Genomic DNA, 20561 nt, shown 5'->3' on the forward strand with positions numbered 1-20561 from the left:
GTCTAAACAAGTACAGTAGACTCTTACAGCCCATTCCTGAGAATGAGGCCGAAAGTCTATAGGAGGCGGCATAACCTGGCTGCCGGCGTAAATGCATGTAATCATGTGATTACACGCATTCATGCTGGCAGCAAGGCCAGTCCCTGTGGCAGCCGATCGCCACGGGACTGTGCCTCCCCCCTCCGCCGGCGCGGCCTCTCTGTGGCACCAGCAATGGCGTGGAGAGACAACGCCGGTGCAGGGGGGCATTCCGGGGGTGGGCGGGGGGGGAGGAACCACCAGTTAGGTGGCTCCCTATACCCTTTCAGCCACTTGCGCGGGCGGCCGGAACAGCCTCGCTGTTTTCAATGGGGTGAAAAGCCCCAGTTAAACCAAAAAAAGCCGCAAAATGGCTTTTTTTGTTTAACGGTGTAGGGGAAACGGCTTAGGAAGAGGCGCCGCTGTGCCTCTTCCCCGCCGTCCCCATACGCCTCAGCTAAGGAATGGGCTGTTACAATCCTACAACCAATCTCAGCATGGGTCTGTGAGATCTTCCTATGATCTTGAATGCTAACATTCACCCTACTTGTTACAAGTCTGTGCTGCATAGTGACTAGCAACTGGATTTCATGCCCTGCATAGATCATCTGGTGATATGGTTTGAATCAAGAGTCCTTTAGATCATTGACTGGTTCCATTCTTCCTGTGCCAGCAGAACCGTGGCCACAGGAAAGAACCTCAGACAGTTCAGCCAGATGGATAGCTATGTTACTCTGTTGAAATGGGAGTCCCGTTGTACCTTAAATAGAATTTATTCCAGCATAAACTTTTGTGAGTCAGAGCTCACATTCATCCATTGCATCTGATATTAATACTATAGCCCAGAATCCTTCTGGAAATCGAGTACTTTCAGACAGAAAGCCCCATATTCAAAACCTCCCAAGATCTGCTTGTCTTCCTCAGTTTATTTATTTATCTAATTTATACCCCACCCTCCCCAGCCAAAAGCCAGGCTCAGAGCAGCTCACATAGCATTTCAACATATATTAAAATAGCATAAAACTTTTAAAACACAATTAAAACAGCCCTATAAAGTCCTAAATAGCATAAAAATATCCAAAGGCACCCCCACATTGTAACATAGAGCTACCGCGGGGCGAATAGATGAATAGACTCCCACAGGTGGTAAAAGGGGGAATCAGTAGTGGTTGGGAAGGCCAGCATTTATAGAAAAAGGAACCGTAGCTACTGTTAAGTTTAACTGTTAAGCTACCTGCCCCAGGTAGCTTAATCACATGAGACCTTAACACCTGTGCCATGTCAATGTCGACACCGAGTATGAAATACTATGGGTGATGTTTGTTTATTGGATTTAGAATAAAATAGCTATTGGAACCTTGAGAACTGAAGCTGTTCCGAATTGCTGAACATGGAAACCAGCTTCGCCAGAATAGCCAATTCATTTCCTCAAGGGCTCTTTTGTGTCTTTAATTAAGAACTTTTAAAAAGCAAAATAGCTGTGATAGGCTTCTTTCCGCTAGCTGTATTTCTGCATCCATTCTTATAAGCCCAATGTACTTTGGGGGATATCCATGTACCTAAAGGTAAATCATAAATTCTCTGCCAATTGCTCATATAATCCCAATACCTAAATGTACTGGATGAAAGACTTCTCGGGCACGGGGAGGAGGGGGGGGTTAAGTTTGCATTTGGCTCCTTTGTAAGTTTGCATTTTATATTGCCAAGTTCCTGTCCTTGTACTGAACCAGCCATCCAAGCCGGGATGAATAGTTTCTCTAATTTAAAACATAAATGCATGATGAGATACAATGTAAGGTCCCACTGCAACCAATCAATTGCTCTATTGTCGGCCACAAATCATATCTAGTTCACAGCATTAAGGATATTTTGTACCAGAATATTGTAAAAATTCTAAGCTTTTAAAATTTGCTGTCTTGGGGCTGATTTACACTGGGGTTGTTGGTTTGCAACCCTGAAACTACAGTGATTTTTTATCAACTCCTCCACAATAGAAGAGGCAGTTGTGACTTTTCCTGCCCCTTCTTCCTCTTTTCCTGCCCCTTCTTCCTCTTTTCATTACAACAGTCCTGCATTCTTGCTTGTTCTGGGGGGGGGGGGATGACGACAAGGCATGCTTACTCCAGCTGTGGTTAGGATGACCTAGGTGTTTTTGAAAAAAGAAATAAAAGGGCTGCACAAGTAGGATTGCCATCCTCCAGGTACTACAACCAAACAAAAGGGCAATTCAGGCTGTGTTTAAGCATACATGAACTTATATTACAAAAGTTACCAGTTCTCCAAAGTTATTCACAGCGTTTGCAACTAAGATTCACATGAAACCAACAACAATGTTCCATACAGAGTTACAAATATCCATTCATGGAAATAATTTTATTCAATGCATGTAAGCATGATAAATACCACTGCAGGTGGTTTTAACACATCCTGGTTAAAGATAGTTGTTGGTTTCATGTGAATCTTAGTTGCAAACACTGTGAATAACTTTGGAGAATTGATAACTTTTGTAATATAAGTTCATGCATGTTTAAACACAGCCTGAGTTGCCCTTTTGTTTGGTTGTAATTACAAGTAGTGCAACTATAGCTCCACCCATTTATTTTTGTGAATATCCTCTAGGTACTAGCTGGATATCTCCTGCTATTATAGCTTATCTCCAGCCAATAGAGATCAATTCACCAGGAGAAAATGGCTGCTTTGACCATTGGACTCTATGGCATTGAAGTCACTCCCCTCCCCAAACCCCAACCTCCTCATGCTCCCCCTCAAAAACCTCCTGCTGGGGGTGACCTGGCAACCCTACTCACCAGTTACAGGAAATAAAAATAAGGCCTAGGCCAATAGTGCAAAATAAGTAAAAAGATGTTTTATTACACAGAATAAAAATTCCTTACACATTTCACCCAAGGGGCTTCTTCAGGGAAATCTGTAGTTATTTCAGTAGTCTTTATGAGCATAAATTCAGTAGCTACTCATAAGGACTACTGTAATAACTACAGATTCCCCTGAAGAAGCCCCTTGGGCGAAACACGTAGGGAATTTTTATTCTGAGTAATAAAAAATCTTTTTAACTATTTTGCACCATTGGCCTTGGCCACCCCAAAAACTTCCCACCAGTAGCGAAGAGGGGCCTGGCAACCCTAATCAGCATACTCTCATCTGCCAGGGCCCAGGGTTTCTGGTGGGGCCCACTGCCACTGACCTCTTGCTTGCACGCCCTCCCCTACATCAGGTTAGAGCTCTACCACCTACCCTCTGACACATGCATGTCAAAGAGCTCCAGCCAGCCTCCACCACCTGGGCTGCTTTGGTTAGGTATTAGGGTGGTCAAAAGTTTCCCCAAAAAGCAAAACATTAAACTCCAGACTTCCACCCCAAGTTCAATGAGTAGCTGCCACCAACTCTGGACCAAAAGTTAAGCCTCCAGGCAAGGGTCCAGAGTAACCCTTGCCAAGCTTCAAATTCAGTGTGATACTTTTCCTGCCAGGCTGAGACCTAGCCAGGACTGTTCACACTTCCCCAAAGAGTTTGCACAATTATAGTGTGGTCAAAACACATACAAGGCACTTGGATTTAGGCTTGGAATCCCAAAGTCAAAAGAGACAATCCATTAAAGGCTAACAATTTATTTATAAGATTTATGCTGGTTTACAGGAAAGAAAAAGGGTTTCATGAAGTGATAGGCAATAAAATAATAAACCATTTAGCATAGCTAACTAATACATCCAAAAGCCTTTTTGATTCAAAAGGTTTGGCAAAGATTTCTTGCATCAGGTTTATAATTACCAACCTCCAAAGATGCTTCCAGCATTCAAGAGTTTCACAAATTGTCCAAAGTTTCTCCAAGCAGGTCAAGTTGACCAGAGTTTCCCCTTAGGGCCAAAATCAGAATGGGTTGTGATGCCACCTGCACAGCCTTCTTGCTGTGCCCCCAACGAGCATAATTAGGCTCAGAACTGATCTGGTTTTATGATCGTTTTCTCAATGGCGTGAGCTCAAGAGCCAATGAAAAAATTAAAGTAATTTAATGGTTGATTAATTGCTTGGTCAGAATGCTGACTCACTAATTGACGTGTTCAGGTGATGAAGCCTGCAGAACTCCCTGCACCTGGACATCGTCATGATGGCTGACCGATTAGTTATCGTGACAACGCACAGCCTTGCATTCCAAGAAGGGAGAGGAGGCTTTAACGAGTAGCAGCTGGATGTCTATCTTATTCTTTCCCCAGAAGCAGGTTTCAAAATGGAACTATTTTACTGTTCTAATTTCACAAAAATCATAGGCGTATAGCCTGAACCAAGAAAATCATGAAACCCATGAAATTGAGGGATCTCAACTTCTTGACAATGCACTTCCTACCATCACTGCCTCAGGGAAGGTTGTGTAGGTATTACAGATTGGTAGTGCTTTTGGCTGGGACAGTGGTGGTACTCCCAGCAACACACTGTGTGGCACCATTGGAGAAAGCATGTATGGAAGGTCTCATGGGCACAGAAAGGATATGCAGGTGGGTGGGAAGGGAAGTACCAGTGGGAAGGAACTTAGTGGTGGACAGAGGAGGGGGTGAGGCACCTGGTACTCTCTACCCCAGGCCCCTCAAAACCTGGACCCAGCCCTGTTTCAGCTAAGCATATGAACTACTTCTGTTGCAAGTCAGTGAATAATAAGTCGTTCAGAAATACTGAGTGAAGCACTTGCATGTGCGAATCTGCCCTTTAGTTGTGAACCTGAAGAACACCCTGTTAGGATGGTCACCTCCCCCCCCCCAGCCCTATCAATGTATTTCATAGCTGCTTGACATCAGGAGAAGCATTTCCAAATTTCCCAACCCCTTTATGACAGGAAAAGCTTCCTCTGTTAAATGTCTCCTTTTAGGGAATGGAGCAAGACCATAACAATGGCGGCAACCTGTTGTATATGTCTGAGGGTATGAGGTTGTGGTGCCTTTTAGTTGGGATTGTTTGGACTCATTCTGCACCTGTAGTTTTGAGTGGCAGAAGAGGGTGGAGTTCAGTGTTGGTGTTGGCTATGTTCTGAGACACTAAAACATAATTCAGTTTAGTGTCCTGTTGAACCTCAGTCCTGTTGAACCTCAATTCTTGGTGGTGAAAAGTGGCATCAAGTCACAGCTGACTTATGATGACCACATAGGGTTTTCAAGGCTAGAACCATTCAGAGGTGGTGTCAGGCACGGCCTGGTTAGACCAGATGGTATTCCAAGGTCAACTTGTTATTCAACTTTGTGATGTTATGTTCTCTGAGAATGCCACTCTCTGAGAACGGGCTATCTATGGGATGCCGTGGTAACCAGGAGTCGTCCAGAAAGTTCATGTCAGCTTTATATCTACTGTACTCTGATCCCTACCCCCATTAGTCTCATTGCTATTTCCAAGTTGGTATCTGTATCTTGCTGTATATTTTCCATTAAACTAACTTTCTACGGAGAACCTGCCTAGAGGTCGTTTGTGGGATTTATTTATCGAGCCCAGAGCTGACAGGTGGTTTGCCATTGCCTGCTTCTGCATAGCAACCTTGGATGTCCTTGGTGGTCTCCCATCCAAGGACTAACCAGGGCTGACTCTGCTTAGCTTCTGAGATCTGATGAGATCAGGCTAGCCTGGACCATCCTTGTCAGGGTCTCAATTCTTACCCCTACCAGATCTAGCGCAACCCTTACCAACAAACCCACCCATTTTGTAATCCTCAATGGGCCTTGTTATCAACCAACAGCATCTTAGTCTTATCTGCATTGAACTTCAGTTTATTGGTCCTCATTTACCTCATTCCACTATCCACGCTTGGACATCCATAGTCCATCCAGGTTTGCCAATAGTGAACCCTGAGGAAAACATTCTGTCCTTCTCATAGGGACAGAATGTGCAGAAATGGGTAAGTGTAGCTTTTCATGGCATGGAGGTTAAGAATATCTCTTGCCCGAGCTGTAAAAGAGAAACAGAGATGGCCTTTATCCACACATTAACTGCACCTCAGTTCAGGCCTCTGCTTCCAATGGGTTATTTTATTTAATGTTTTTTAACCCCACTTTCCCACCAAGGAGCTCAGGATGGTGCAATTTTTTCTCCCTTCCTCCATTTTATCTTCACAACAATGCTGTTAGGTACGTCAGACTAACTGAGAGAATGACTGGCCTGATGTCACTGGATATGTTTCATAGCAAAAAAGGATTTAAACTAGGGTCTCTCCAGTCCTACTGCAATGTTCTAACCACACTGGCTCTCTTATGAAGATGGGGATCATAATGGAACCCTATGGAGACCCATGTTTTAAATGTCACAGGGAAAGCAGTTGTTTCCTCTGCATTATTAACCCTTTATTAATTACCACCACTACCACCATCACCACCACTAATTTTGGCCTTCTCACTTATGTTGTTGTTGTATTGTTATGCATTATTTTTGTGGACAATTGTGGACAAGAAATAAAAAGACAATGTGAAAATTTATGATTTCATGTGTGCTATATGTAAATATTTTCTTCACTTGTAAGCTGATATACAAATTTAGCATAGCTCTTGGTGCCAGCATCTCATTGGATGGGTGGACACAACAACACACATACAACACTTGACAGCCATTAGTATAATAAAGATTGGTTATCCTGAATAGAACAAGTTGCTTGCCAGCCTCTCATATATTGTCCATTACTGTTGTTTTGAACATTATGCTAAATGTAAAAGAGAAAGAGAAAAGGTGTTGCATATAATACACTTCATTAAAAAAAAGAATTCAGAACAGCTGGAATCTTGAAGAAAAACAACACACATAGTTGCATTGCCCATTAAGGTTGTGTACTGAGAAAATTTTCATTATGATTTCGGAACCAGGATTGGGGGGGCATTTACCATGATTGCTATTTTTCTAGTAGAACATTGCCAGTTTGAAATTCAAATCCATTGGAGGGGGCTCCAAAATTTTGGGACCACTATTTTCAAGGGGGAACCAATTCCAAGGTCTGGGGCAGCTGTTTTTAAAGAAAATGGCACCCTATTTTACAGTGTAGTGGTTAAGAGTGGTGGTGTGAGCACTTGTCCCCGTGGTACAGCATCCACAGACGAGAAATCCAAAAGAGAGCTGATTTATTAGAAAACCACAGGTATACAGAGCAAACAGGTAAATTGGCATGACTGGGGAGGGGTAGCAGAGTACAAGGGCTATATTGGACAGCATGAGTCACAACGGGTCACGGTAACCCCCCTCCCATCAAGGAGTCGTTCCCATGGGAGATAGTGCTGGAACAGGAATTCAACAGTTATCCTTGAGAGGCCTTGAAATCAAAACAGTCTGACAGCCTGCTGAGAGCAGTGGGAAGCAGGCCTGACATCCTGCCCCCTTTTAGGGCCCCCCCACCGCTACTCCATGGTTCCCTCCGGAGGCGCTGGTTTGTGGGGGTAGGCAATATGGAATTGGCGGACCAAACGGGGTGCAGATACATCACATGCACATACCCACTCATCGTGAGCGGAACCTAAATGTTTCCAATGAACTAGGTAGTGGAGAGACCCATGACGGATGCGTGAGTCCAGGATCTTTGCAATCTCATGTTCCTCCCCCCAAAACATCACCGGTATATCAGGAAGTGGTTCAGGATGCCACTCGGGAGAAGGCACATGTGGTTTTAGCAAACTGACATGAAAGACAGGATGGATTCGCCTGAGCGATTTTGGGAGTGAAAGCTCCACAGTCACTGGGTTAATGATACGAGCAATGGGGAAGGGACCCACGTATTTGGCACTGAGTTTGTTACACAGGCGGTTGGATCGTAGATTTTTGGTGGACAAATAAACCATGTCCCCCACTGAGTAGTCCCTGCCTGGTGAGCGATGTTTATCAGCTTGATCCTTGTATCTACGTTTAGCTCACTCCAGATTCCATACTAGCCAAGGCCAGGTTGTCTGAATTGTGTGCACCCAGTCAGCAACACTTTCACCCCCCTCCGCCCTGGAGACATCGTTATGGCCTATGGGACCAAAGTCCTGCCCATAGACGGCCCGAAAGGGGCTAAATCCAGTGGACTGATGCACGGCATTATTGTACGCATATTCAGCAAAGGGTAACAATTCAACCCAGTCATCCTGATGATAGTTAACATAACAGCGTAAATAGCATTCTAGTACAGCATTTACTTGTTCCGTCTGGCCATCGGTTTGGGGGTGGAAAGCACTCGAGAGACCCTGTTCCACCCCCACCAATTTCAAGAAAGCTTTCCAAAACTTAGCCATGTAGCTACTTCCACGGTCGCTTATCACCTTGTGTGGAAAGGAATGTAGACGGAAGACATGTGACACAAAGAGGCGGGCCAGTTTTGGGGCAGATGGGATACCTGCGCAAGGGACTAGATGTACCTGCTTAGAGAACAGGTCCGTGATTACCCACAGTACAGTTTTTCCTTCGCTGAGGGGGAGGTCAGTCATAAAATCCATAGCAATAACTTCCCAAGGTCTAGCGGGGGTTTCTAACGGTTGCAACAATCTGGGAGGTTTCCCTTGGGCCCTTTTAACAGTAGCGCAGACCGGGCAACTGCGGATGTACGAATCCATGTCAGTTCGCATGCCCGCCCACCAAAACTGCCTCCGTAACAAATGCAATGTTTTTAGAAACCCAAAGTGTCCCGCGGTCTTGGCTCCATGGACTAGCTGCAGGACTTCCTTCCGTAGTTCTTTAGGCACATACAGCTTAGAGTCTTTGTACCAAAAACCGCTATGTTCAGTCAGAGTGGAGGGGAAGGTTTGTGCAGAGAGTTCGGCTTGGCAAGCGGAACGAAGTGAGGCCAAAAAGGAGTCTGTGAGCTCCAACCTATCTGGCGGTGTGGGCTCTGTGGTGGCAGGAGGGGACGTCTCTGAGGGAAGTTGGATGGTTGGATTGTCTGAGTGACTGGGTGCCGATGGAGCTGGTGAAGGAGGCGAGGGGGGTGGCACAGTTGGGCTGACCGGTGTGTTTGGGCTTGAAGTGTCCCCCCCTTGTGGGGGTTGCATCGGGAGCTGGGTTTGCGCTCAGGTTTGGACTGCTAGAGTGGGTAGCAAACCCCTTTGAGCAGGAGTGAACAGGGACTCTGTGGGGCGTTCAACTTTGGTTGGATATTGGGGAAGTCTGGATAGAGCATCAGCCAGGACATTTTGTTTCCCCGGCACATGTTTCAATACAAAACGGAACTGAGCAAAGAAGTCCGCCTAGCGAACTTGTTTCACGGACAGTTTACGGGCCCCCGTGAGTGCCTCCAGGTTCTTGTGATCGCTCCATACTTCAAAAGGGACTCGGAGTCTATGAGTGCTTTAACTTGTTACTGGGGGCCACCTTTATGGCGCTGTAACACTACGTCTACATACAGTATCTTCGATCTCACTCACCTTCACTGGAGCTTTGGGTTTTGCAGGAACAGCTGCGAGGGTCCGCAGTGTCGCTCCACTCACCGCAGACCCTGCCCGTTTTTTGACAGATCTAGAGGAGGTTCGAGATTCAAGGCAGGGGAGTCCCAGTCCCTGTCTTCATCCGAAGATGGTGAGATGTCCCCAAGAGGGGCACTTGTAATCCGGAACCCCGATGGGCTCGCTGGTGCAGGTTCGTGGGGCACATCTCCGACGTGGAGAACCGATGGCGCAGTCCGTCCTGGAGCAGCGCTACGGTTGGCCATGGTATCTCTGCACTGAAGTCACCCCCGATTCTGGGGCGGTCCATCCTGTCAAGAAGGGCTCAACCGGTCCGGTCGAAGCGGGCAGGCGGCTGCAAAGTGGCCTATGGTTCCGCAAACGAGACAGGCTCCCCTCTGAAAGCGAGACACATGGTCTTGCGAGGGTAGAGCAGGTCTCCGCGGTGTAGGAGCTGCGGGGCTTTTGGTTGCCCCCCTCCCTGGCTCGACGGCGGGCCAGCGAAATGAATTGGTGATGACTCTCCACCTCCTCGGCTAGTAAAATCCATTCTTCAAGAGTGTCTGGGTCTCATTGCATATAAGCCCAGTTCAATAACTCAGGATGTAAGGCTTCCCGGAAATAATGTATTTGGGTAGCTTCGGTCCAGTCCACTATTTTACTGGCGAGCCTTTGGAATTCGTCCGCGAATTCCTGTACTGGTGTAGAGCCTTGTCGAAGTTGCAGGAGGGCTGCCTTGGCCTTCTCTCCCAGAAAAGGGTCCTCAAAACTGTGCCGTAATGCTCGCATGAACTCGTTAAGTGAGCGTATGGATCGGACCCGAGTGTCAAACTGGAGGACCATCCAGTCGGTGGCTTTTCCAGTCAAGAGGGAGGCAGCGAAGCGCACCCGGCTGTCTTCGGTGGGGAAGTGCTGCCCCTGTTCCCGCATATAACTGTCCACTTGGTGTAGGAAACAGGGTAGGGCTTCAAATGAGCCATCGTAGGTTACTCTCAACCAAGGTTGTTTCCACTGTATGGGAAGGGGCGCTGGCGGTTGCCCCGGAGGTGGCAAAACCGGTGCTCCTGGGGCCGGCAAAACTGGTGCTCCTGGGGCCAGCAAAACCGGTGCTCCTGGGGCCGGCAAAACCAGTGCTCCGGGGACCGGCTGAGCTGGAAGTCTTGGGAGCGGCTGGGCCGGTTGCCCCTGAGGGGGGAGAGTTGGTGCCCTCAGCGGCGGAATTTGTGGCCGTGGAGCCGGCAGAGTTGGCTGAGCTGGCACCGGTTGGACTGGGGTAGTTTGAGCTCATTGTAAACGTTCATTTTCTCAAAGTAATTGCTCCATTTGGTCTTGCAGACGGGCCACATGATCAGTCAAGTCCCGGTTTTGGCCCCGCAAAAGACGCATTTCGTCCCCAGCTCCCCCCATGCATCTGGACTGGCTAACATGGAGATCAGTAGCCCAGTAGGGTCCCTCCCCATACAGGTCCTCCTCATCTGAGTAGTCCGGTTCAAACAAGCGACCTGCAAGCCGACGTGCGCGTTGCGTGTTGCGAGACGGGGCAAAAGTTGGGGAAAACAAGGGGATAAACCTAAATCCTGTGCTATCTCTGGGACGAGCGTCCATGACCGTGCGAGCTCGAACGGCGGCCAAACGTTGCTCCTCTTCTTTCTCGGCCCGTGCCCGAGCTGCCGCCGCATCCGCTGCCCGCAAGTGTTCCTCGGCTCGCTTTTGGTCAGCGAGCACCTGGTCGGCCTCGAGCTTGGCAGCAATCACCATGGTGATGATCGGGAGAGCTTCTTGCTCCAGGAGCAGGAGGAGTTCAGAGGAATTGTGCAGGTCCAACAACGGTTGAACCCGAACTGCCAGAGCAGCAGCGACTGTCCTAAACTCAGGCGTTAAAATCTTTGTGAGTTCAGCCACCATGGCCGTGGCCGGGGTCAGTCCCACAAACAGTAAGGCCATCCGGGCCGCTACATCCCGTGCTTCTTTCAAGCACAAGTTGGGATCAGGAGCGGTTGGGATCGGGACCTCTTCCGCCCGTGTTCCCGCCATGGATTGGGGCAGAGCGGGGCTGATCGGGGCTGCTGCCGGCTCCTGTTGCTTCTCACATATAGTTAACCCCACTAACAAACGGGTCAAGGCTGCTAAATCCTCCTGCGCCAGTCGAACTTCTTCCACCAAACTGTCCAGTATGCGGAGGCCGTGCTGGGCACTTTGATCTGCATCGGGGGTCGTCCAGGGGGTCGCGTCAGCCAGGCAACACCATTGAACTCGAATAAGTACAATTAGGCGATTGATCTCTGCATCCGTCCGCAGCGCCTCAGCAAGAATGTCATTCAGCAAAGAAGGGTCGTTGGGGTACTCGTCCGACGGATCCAGTGGAGGGTACTGAGGTTCAGGACCCTCCAGGGTTTCGGCCAGAAACCCTCTACCCAGGGAGTGCTGTCTCCACTCCCACCTGGGACCTAGGCGAACCCTCCGGGGCTCCAGCCACAGGTAATTCACTCAGAGAGCACGTCCCCTGCTCCAATCCGAGACCCCGGCGAACCCTCCAGGGCTCCAGCCAGGCAAATAAAAAATAGAGAAGGAGTCGGGCCAAAATGTGAGCACTTGTCCCCGTGGTAAGCCCACAAACAGCATCCACAGACGAGAAATCCAAAAGAGAGCTGATTTATTAGAAAACCACAGGTATACAGAGCAAACAGGTAAATTGGCACGACTGGGGAGGGGTAGCATAGTACAAGGGCTATATTGGACGGCATGAGTCACAACGGGTCACAGTAACCCCCCTCCCATTGAGGAGTCGTTCCCATGGGAGATAGCACTGGAACAGGAATGCAACAGTTAGCCTTGAGAGGCCTTGAAATCAAAACAGTCTGACAGGCTGCTGAGAGCAGTGGGAAGCAGGCCTGACAGGTGGTTTGGAGTGATGGACTCTGATCTGGAGAAACAGGTTTGATTCCCCATTCCTACACGAGTGGCGGAGGCTAATCTGGTGAACTGGGTTGGTTTCCCCACTCCTACACATCTGGGTGACCTTGAGCTAGTCACACTATCTCAGCCCCACCTACCTCACAGGGTGTCTTCAGTCTTATCCTGAAGAGGAGAAGACTGAGAGGGGATATGATAACCATGTTCAAGTACTTGAAGGGTTGTCATATAGAGGAGGGTGCCGAGTTGTTTTCTGTTGCCCAAGAAGGTTGGACCAGAACCAACGGGTTGAAATTAAATCAAAAGAGTTTCCATCTAGACATTAGGAAGAATTTTCTAACAGTTAGAGTGGTATCTCAGTGGAACAGGCTTCCTCGGGAGGTGGTAAGCTCTCCTTCCCTGGAGGTTTTTAAGAAGAGGTTAGATGGCCATCTGTCAGCAATGCTGATTCTGTGACCTTAGGCAGATGATGAGAGGGAGGGCATCTTGGCCATCTTCTGGTCACTAGTGGTGTGTGTGGGGGAGGTAGTTGTGAATTTCCTGCATTGTGCAGGGGGTTGGACTTGATGGCCCTGGTGGTCTCTTCCAACTCTATGATTCTATTCTGGGGAGGGGAAGGGAAGGTGATTGTAAGCCAGTTTGATTCTTCCTTAAGTGGGAGAGAAAGTCGGCATATAAAAACCAACTCCTCCTCCAAGGACCCCCTAAGTTTCAAGCAAAATGGGCAAAGGGTTGATTTTACAGAGCACCAAAGCAGGTGCCTTTTGGCACAGGTGCACTTCTCTTCCCTGAGGCACATGGGGAGGGGGGATAGCACCAGCCACTGGGGCTGCACTGGTGGTAGATCAAGTTTTTAAAATACCCCCCCCCCACACACACACACACACATCTCTTGATTCACTAATATCCTATTGTTGTAGTAGTGGTGAACTGTCAGTCTCAACATATTTTCCTTTCCTTTAACATATTTCAAACGTTGCAATAATTTAGTTGCTGATATTGGTGTTTATTTTTTTTACTGCATCTCTAATGCAGTTTTACTGGAATCCTTGTCACAAATCTGTTGTTGGGAGGAGGCGACAAGCTACATTCAATAAATACATAACTCATAGGAGGCTTGCTTTATCATCCTCCACACAAGTACTACTCAGAAGCAGTATATTCCATCTCCCCTAGCTCCCCAATCTCTTAGGCTGCCTACACAAGATCGCATCTTAATATTCTGCATTAAACTGGAATAGCATCCCACATCCCTGCTCCAGTCACTAACTGAGATTTCTATCCCTGGTTCAAGAACAAGAAAGCACAGAAAAGGTACCCAAAAACAAATCAATCCTTTTGTCGTCTAATTTTGTGACTACAACAAGATGGGCAGCAATAAGCCTGGGTAAGATTAAAGGAAGAAGCAAAACATGTGGAGGCTTTGACGGAAGGTTTTGTTCAACTTCCTAATACACAAAAAAACTGTAACTCATAGAAACACTGATTCAGTGACACAGCCCTTCTGACAACAATCTGTAATGAACCTGTGTGCTCAACGTTTTTTGGGCTTAGGATATCTAAGTTATCTCTTTTTATGCTTTTCCCTGCATCTTTTGCAGTTGGGATAGACATTAGTCACCCAGTCTCCTGAGCCAGTTGGTACCATGTAAACATGCAAATAACAGTGACTGCATAAAACTGGTATTAGAACAGTATTAGAAAAAAATACTTCCCTGACGGAAGAATAAAAATACCAATGCGTATAATTTGGGGTATGCAGCCAAAAACAAATAAATGGTATTTTTGGATCCAGGTATAAGGGGGAAAATGGTATTCTCAGTTTTCCAGGTTTCAAATACCAGTATGGTATTCAGATTCGGGGGAGAGGGGTGTTCAGGTTTTCAATATTTTTGGCTCCATTATTCCCTATGGAGAAACTTTCTGGGTGGCTGGGCAGGAGGAGGTTTTAAAAGGTACTGACAGGCTGGTGCCTGCCCTTTAAATAATTTCAAGATCTCCCCATAGGAATACTGTTGATGCTATTGCTGTGCTAAGCCCAATCAATGTAAAACCTGAGAATCTGACTGAGTTTTTGTTTTTTGCTGCACGCCCCTAATTCATGGGTTTCTTGCCTTGTTTGGCCTTAATGCTTAACCATATCCTGTCCCCCTTATAAATTAAAGTGGGCATTTACTTGAGTGAATTAAAAATGCAAAGAGCGCCGTGGTTCACCCGCTTCAGTCGATTACAATAAGTTTCTGCTCAACCCCTCCTTCCCTTGTGGCTGAAAGCAGCTGGTAGCTGAAGGTAAGCCAAATCCATCTGGATGATAAAAGTTCACCTGGCACTGACAAAGATGTAAAACCTTTTCTGTTTGCCATAATAAAAGCTCTGAAAGCTGAAGCATTTTTATAACAATAAACTGTAAAGCACAGAGCTCAGAGCACCATGGAAAAGGAATGCTTTTTAGGAGGGTGGGGGGAATCTCACCAGGACTAAATTTAAAACTTTTTCTCCTTAACACATTTAGATCTGTCTTTAGCCAAAGTCAAGCTGGCAACATTTTAAAAAGCCAGCAGCTGCCCGGGTCCTTACGAGGATACCTTGGAGGACACATATTACACCAGTACTCCGTCAGCTGCACTGGCTCCAGATTGGCTTCAGGATCAAATTCAAGGTGCTTTAAAGCCCTGCATCTTCACACAACACATCGTTAAATTGTGGGATTCCCTGCCCCAGCATGTGGTGATGGCTGCCAACTTGGAAGGCTTTAAGAGGGGAGTGGACATGTTCATGGAGGAGAGGGGCATTCATGGCTACTAATCATGATGCATACCTATTCTCTCCAGGATCAGAGGAGCGTGCCTATTATATTAGGTGCTATAGAACACAGGCAGGACAATGCTGCTGCAGTTGTCTTGTTTGTGGGATTCCTATATAGGGCTGTCAAAAAAAAAATTCGGTACAGTTCGGATTCGGCCGAATTTGACCCTTGTGGGGTCGGTACGTGCCGAAGTCCGAACTCCCCCGCTTCGGATCCCGGTAATTCGGGGGGATCCGGAGTTCGGGGGGAAATTCGGCCGAAGCGCGCCTTCAGGGATTCCCTGAAGGCGCGCGGGGGCCCTTTAAACTGATCTGAGCCTCCCAGCTGGGAGGCGCAGATCAGTTTAAAAGGGAACAGCCCGCCCCCCTTCAGCGGGCTCCGCTGAAGGGGGGCGGGCTGCCCTTTAAACTCATCTGAGCCTCCCAGCTGGGAGGCGCAGATGAGTTTCAATGACAGCCCGCCCCCCTTCAGCGGGCTACCCTGAAGGGGGGGGCTGTCATTGAAACTCATCTGTGCCTCCCGCCCGGGAGGCGCAGATGAGTTTCAATGACAGCCCGCCTCCCTTCTGCGGGCTACCCTGAAGGGGGGGCTGTCATTGAAACTCATCTGCGCCTCCCGCCCGGGAGGCGCAGATGAGTTTCAATGACAGCCCGCCTCCCTTCTGCGGGCTACCCTGAAGGGGGGGGCTGTCATTGAAACTCATCTGCGCCTCCCGCCCGGGAGGCGCAGATGAGTTTCAATGACAGCCCGCCTCCCTTCTGCGGGCTACCCTGAAGGGGGGGGCTGTCATTGAAACTCATCTGCGCCTCCCGCCCGGGAGGCGCAGATGAGTTTCAATGACAGCCCGCCCCCCTTCAGCGGGCTACCCTGAAGGGGGGGCTGTCATTGAAACTCATCTGCGCCTCCCTCCCGGGCGGGAGGCACAGATGAGTTTCAATGACAGCCCGCCTCCCTTCAGGGGAGCCCGCTGAAGGGAGGCGGGCTGCCCTTTAAACTGATCTGAGCCTCCCAGCTGGGAGGCGCAGATCAGTTTAAAGGGCAGCCCGCGCCTTTCAGCGGGCTGCCCTGAAGGGGGGGCCGAATTGGCCGAATTTATTTGCGAACTCCCGAACTCGCTGAATTCGGCCCCCCCGGTTGCCAGCCAGATTTGAGTTCGGATCCGTCCGAACTGAAAATCACCGAATCAGGGGAAATTCGGTTGATTTTCAGTTCGGACCGAACCGAATTGACAGCCCTATTCCTATAGGCACCTGCTTGGCCACTGTGTGAACAGAGTGCTGGACCTGATGGACCTTGGTCTGATCCAGCATGGCCTTTCTTATATTCTTATGTACATGGTATGGGGCCTTCATACTTTACTATAAGAGTCTTTACTATAAAATTAGAAGTATTAAAGCCCTAAACACTTCAATACTCCTCAGTGGCGTAGCGTGGGTTGTCAGCACCCGGGGCAAGGCAAGTAATTTGCGCCCCCTAACCCATGGATTTTAGCACTCAAGTCTCTTCCACTAGATTAGTTAAAGAAACCCTTACCCCCTAAGCACATGTATTGTTTGTTATGAAAATACTGATGTAATTAAAGTAAAATGCATCTAAATACAAGTTTATTTTCAAACACTTCTCAGAAGAGCATCCTGGTGTCCACAGCCTCCGCCAGGGCTGTAATGTGTTTCCAAGGAGAGGGCCTGTGGGAGGGGGCACTGGTCCCCTGCAGAGCATGTTGTGCTAACTGGGGCCTGGGAGGCCTGGGTTCAAATCTTGGCTTTGCTGGGGGGCGCAGAAGGGAGGGCAGCTTGATTTCTGGGGCTTGGGGAGGGGGTCTTGCTGCAGGTCGTGCTCCAGGGGCTGGCTTGGAAGGAAAGGCCGGCAGCAGAAGCCGAAGGGCCGGCCTTGCGCCGAAAGGGCTCGTTCCCGCGGGAGCGGGGCTGCTGTGCCGCGCAGGGGCCGGGCCGGCTCCGCTCCCTGTGCCGTGCAGGTGCTTGGTGAGGGGGCCGGGCCAGGCCGGGCCTCGCCTCCCTGTGCCACGTCTGCTGGCCCCACAGCAAGAGCAAGAGCCGCCTGGACGCCGCGCAGGTGAGCGGGCTGGGGGGCTGGGAGGGTGCGCGTGTCCCCGGGCTGGCGTGGAGGCGCGGGGCCGGCCTGCCTGCCTGCCTGCCTCCCTGCCAGCAAGCGGCCAGGCCGGCTGCGGCGCCAGGAAGGGTGGCTTGGCGGACGCTCGGCTCGGCGGAACAGGGGTCGAATCCCGGCTGCGTCGTGCACGCGTGTTGGGTGGTCTCGGCCAAGCGCGTGCATTCTCCGCCTGGCCCACCTCACCCGGTGGGGTTGAGGATAACATGCCGCAGAGGGGAACGACGTGAGCCGTCTTGGGTCCCCACTGGAGAGGAAAGGGGTGGCGGGTCGGGTGAAGCGCCCTTTTGCCGGAGGGGAGGCTTGAGACCCTTGAGACCCTGGCGGGCGAGGCGAGGCTGGAGCGGACTCTGGAGAAGAGTGGCTGCTGGGGACGGGGGGGGTCTGCCCCCCCTCCCCCAGCCATGGAGACCCGGTCCCTTGGGGCAGAGAGCTGCGAGTGCGAGCGCCCCCCCAGATGTTGCGCCCGGTGCGGCCGGCCCCCCCTGCACCCCCCACACTACGCCACTGATACTCCTTCCATATGAGCCTGCCCTCCCATTAAGATTAGCATCTAAGACTGCTGTGCGTACTCTCATCTTGGAAGTTAAGATGGATGGCAACCCAAGGCAGGGCCTTCTCATTGGTGGCACCACAGTGATGGACTGCCAACTGCCTGGACAAAAAATCTCCCATACTTTTAATAGAGATTTAATGGGATGTTATGTACCAGACGATGTTATTTCTCCATGCTATAAAAAGTTTCAGCAGCCTTTTTCCACACATTAACTTCCTATTAACGGTACAGAACATTTTTCTCCAGGCCTGACAACTCCTATTTCTTTTGCAGACAATCGAACTGGAAGTTTATCAAACTTCTGGTGGGCCACCATATCTGGGTAACAAGCTGTATTTGGCTCACTTAGGTCATTAGTGGTGGTGGGCATTGATAAGCTTCATATATTAAAACCACAGAATTTGTTTTGCCAAAAATGTTTTTAAAAATTATCTAGTCCAGACAGAAAGCCTCTGGTAGACTTTGATCTTTTAAAAATTCTTTTTCTCTTCAGCTTTGCTGATTCCAAAGCTGCAGCCTTTATCTGAAGTTGTGATGTGAAAACACTAGAGGCCACTGTGGTGCCTGTTGGATTTAATAAGTAATACTTATAGGCTTAATTCTTTTTGCCTATACAGCATCCGCCAACTGAAACAAAACAACTATGGTGCTGGGAGAAGTCTGAAAATGGAACACATGGTGGGTCTGAGGGATGGAGTTGGGATGGCACCTAGGGAGTTATTTCAGGAGTAGGGTCCTTAAGGTTGCCAGCTACCCCCTGGCAACCAGCAGGGGTGGGAGGGGCTTACCAGGAGAAAGGAGAGGCCAAGGCTGACATCTTGGCATCACTTCTGTTGCTCACTGGAAGTGACATCATCACACCACTAGTGACGAAGAAATGCTCTGGTATTCAGGCAAAAACTCTATGGTAGAAGTCATTTTTGCCGTAGAGTTTTACCCAAATACCAGAGTATCCCCGCATCACCAGCAACAAGATGACATCACTTCCAGTGTGCGCCAAAAAGAATGTCACCACATTGCTGACGAGGCAGGCCTTGGCCTCCTTTTCTAGCTGCTAAGTGACCCACTGTCCAGCAGATCAGGAGCAGGAGGGAGTAAGGTTGCCAGGTCCCTCTTCACCACCACCAGCAGGTTTTTGGGGTGGGGCCTGAGGAGAGTGGGATTTGGGGAGGGGAGGGACTTCTCTCTTTTTTTATATAAATATTTTAATTGGTTTTTAATAGTAAATGGGATACAGAAGGAAAGAAGGGTAATGGGGTGGGGGAAAGAAAAAAGAATATATACACATATAAGTAAATAAATACATGGATATTGTACAGCGTTGATATCTCTAGTAGTACTGCCCCTTTGTAAAGTGTCATAATACCTTACATTATTAACTAATTAAGTTTGATCTCAAGTAAGATTCTGCTGCTGAGTCTCAGAAGGTTATATTTTTTTTGTTTTGGTTTTTATGTATTCATAGAAGGGTTTCCATTTGTCTCTGTTTCGTTGTTGAGTATCTTTCTGTAATGTTTCAGTTAACTGTGCCATTGTTATGTATTCATATGCTTTATCAATCCAAATCTCGATTCGTGGTATTCTATTTGTTTTCCATAGAGATGCTAAAACTACTCTTGCAGCTGTAATTAAATATTTTAGCATATCTTGTTGATCCTTGTCGATGTTATCCGGAGTTTTACTCAATAGATATAGTTTAGGATCATATATTAACTTTTGGTCGATAATGCCTTCTACATTCTTATGTATTTTCTTCCAATATTTCTGGACCGATTTACATGTCCACCAACAATGATAGAAAGTGCCTCTGACTTTGTGGCATTTCCAACATAAGCCAGATGTCGAGCTGTTCATATTTTGAATATCACTCGGCGTCAGGCACCATCTATGTAGCATTTTCAACCAATTTTCATGAATCCCTTGGCATAAGGTGAATTTAAGGTTTCTGCGGAATAGCTGTTCCCACTCCTCGATTGTTATGACTTCATTCAAGTTTTCCATCCATTTAATTTGGCATGCCTTTACTTGTTCATCTTCCGTGTCATATGTCACCAAGAGCTTGTAGATTTTACCTAGTAAGTGTTGAGTTGTTTTGCTTATCATCTGTTCAAATTCTGTCTTTGGCTTCAATGCTCCCCTAGTTGTGCAGTCTTCCTTGAATCTTGAAATTAGTTGGTAGTAAGTTAACCATGGCATCTGCTGAAAGTTATCTTGTATTTCCAATAATGTTTTAATTGTGCCATCTATTTTCACCAGGTCTTGATACTGTATTGTCCCATATATTTTTCTGTCCATTACCGTACCAAAAGCATTAAAGGGTGCAATCAATAATGATCCGTTAGAGCTTAATCTTGGTTTAAGTTTTTGCCAAGTAGTCACCATGTTTTCGACAGTTGGGTGTCCCTTTACTTGGTCTAAGTTTTTCTTCCAGTTTTTCCCCCATAATGTGCTCCACAGTGCACTCCAGCAAGTTCCAATTTGATATTTCTTTTATTAGTCTGCATAATCCAGTCCTTAATCCATACCATGGTTGCCGCTCGGTGGTAAATTGCCAAGTTTGGAAGTGCCATGGGGGAGGGGAGGGACTTCAATGCCATAGAGTCCAATTGCCAAAGCGGCCATTTTCTCCAGGTGAACTGATCTTTATTGGCTGGAGATCAGTTGTAGTAGCAGGAGATCTCCAGCTAGTACCTGGAGGTTGGCAACCCTAGAGGGAGGGATTATGGAGTGGAGGATTCCCCTGCTCTTAGTGGGGGTG

Source organism: Euleptes europaea, chromosome 4, assembly GCF_029931775.1.
Source record: "Euleptes europaea isolate rEulEur1 chromosome 4, rEulEur1.hap1, whole genome shotgun sequence".
Classification (NCBI taxonomy): domain Eukaryota; kingdom Metazoa; phylum Chordata; class Lepidosauria; order Squamata; family Sphaerodactylidae; genus Euleptes; species Euleptes europaea.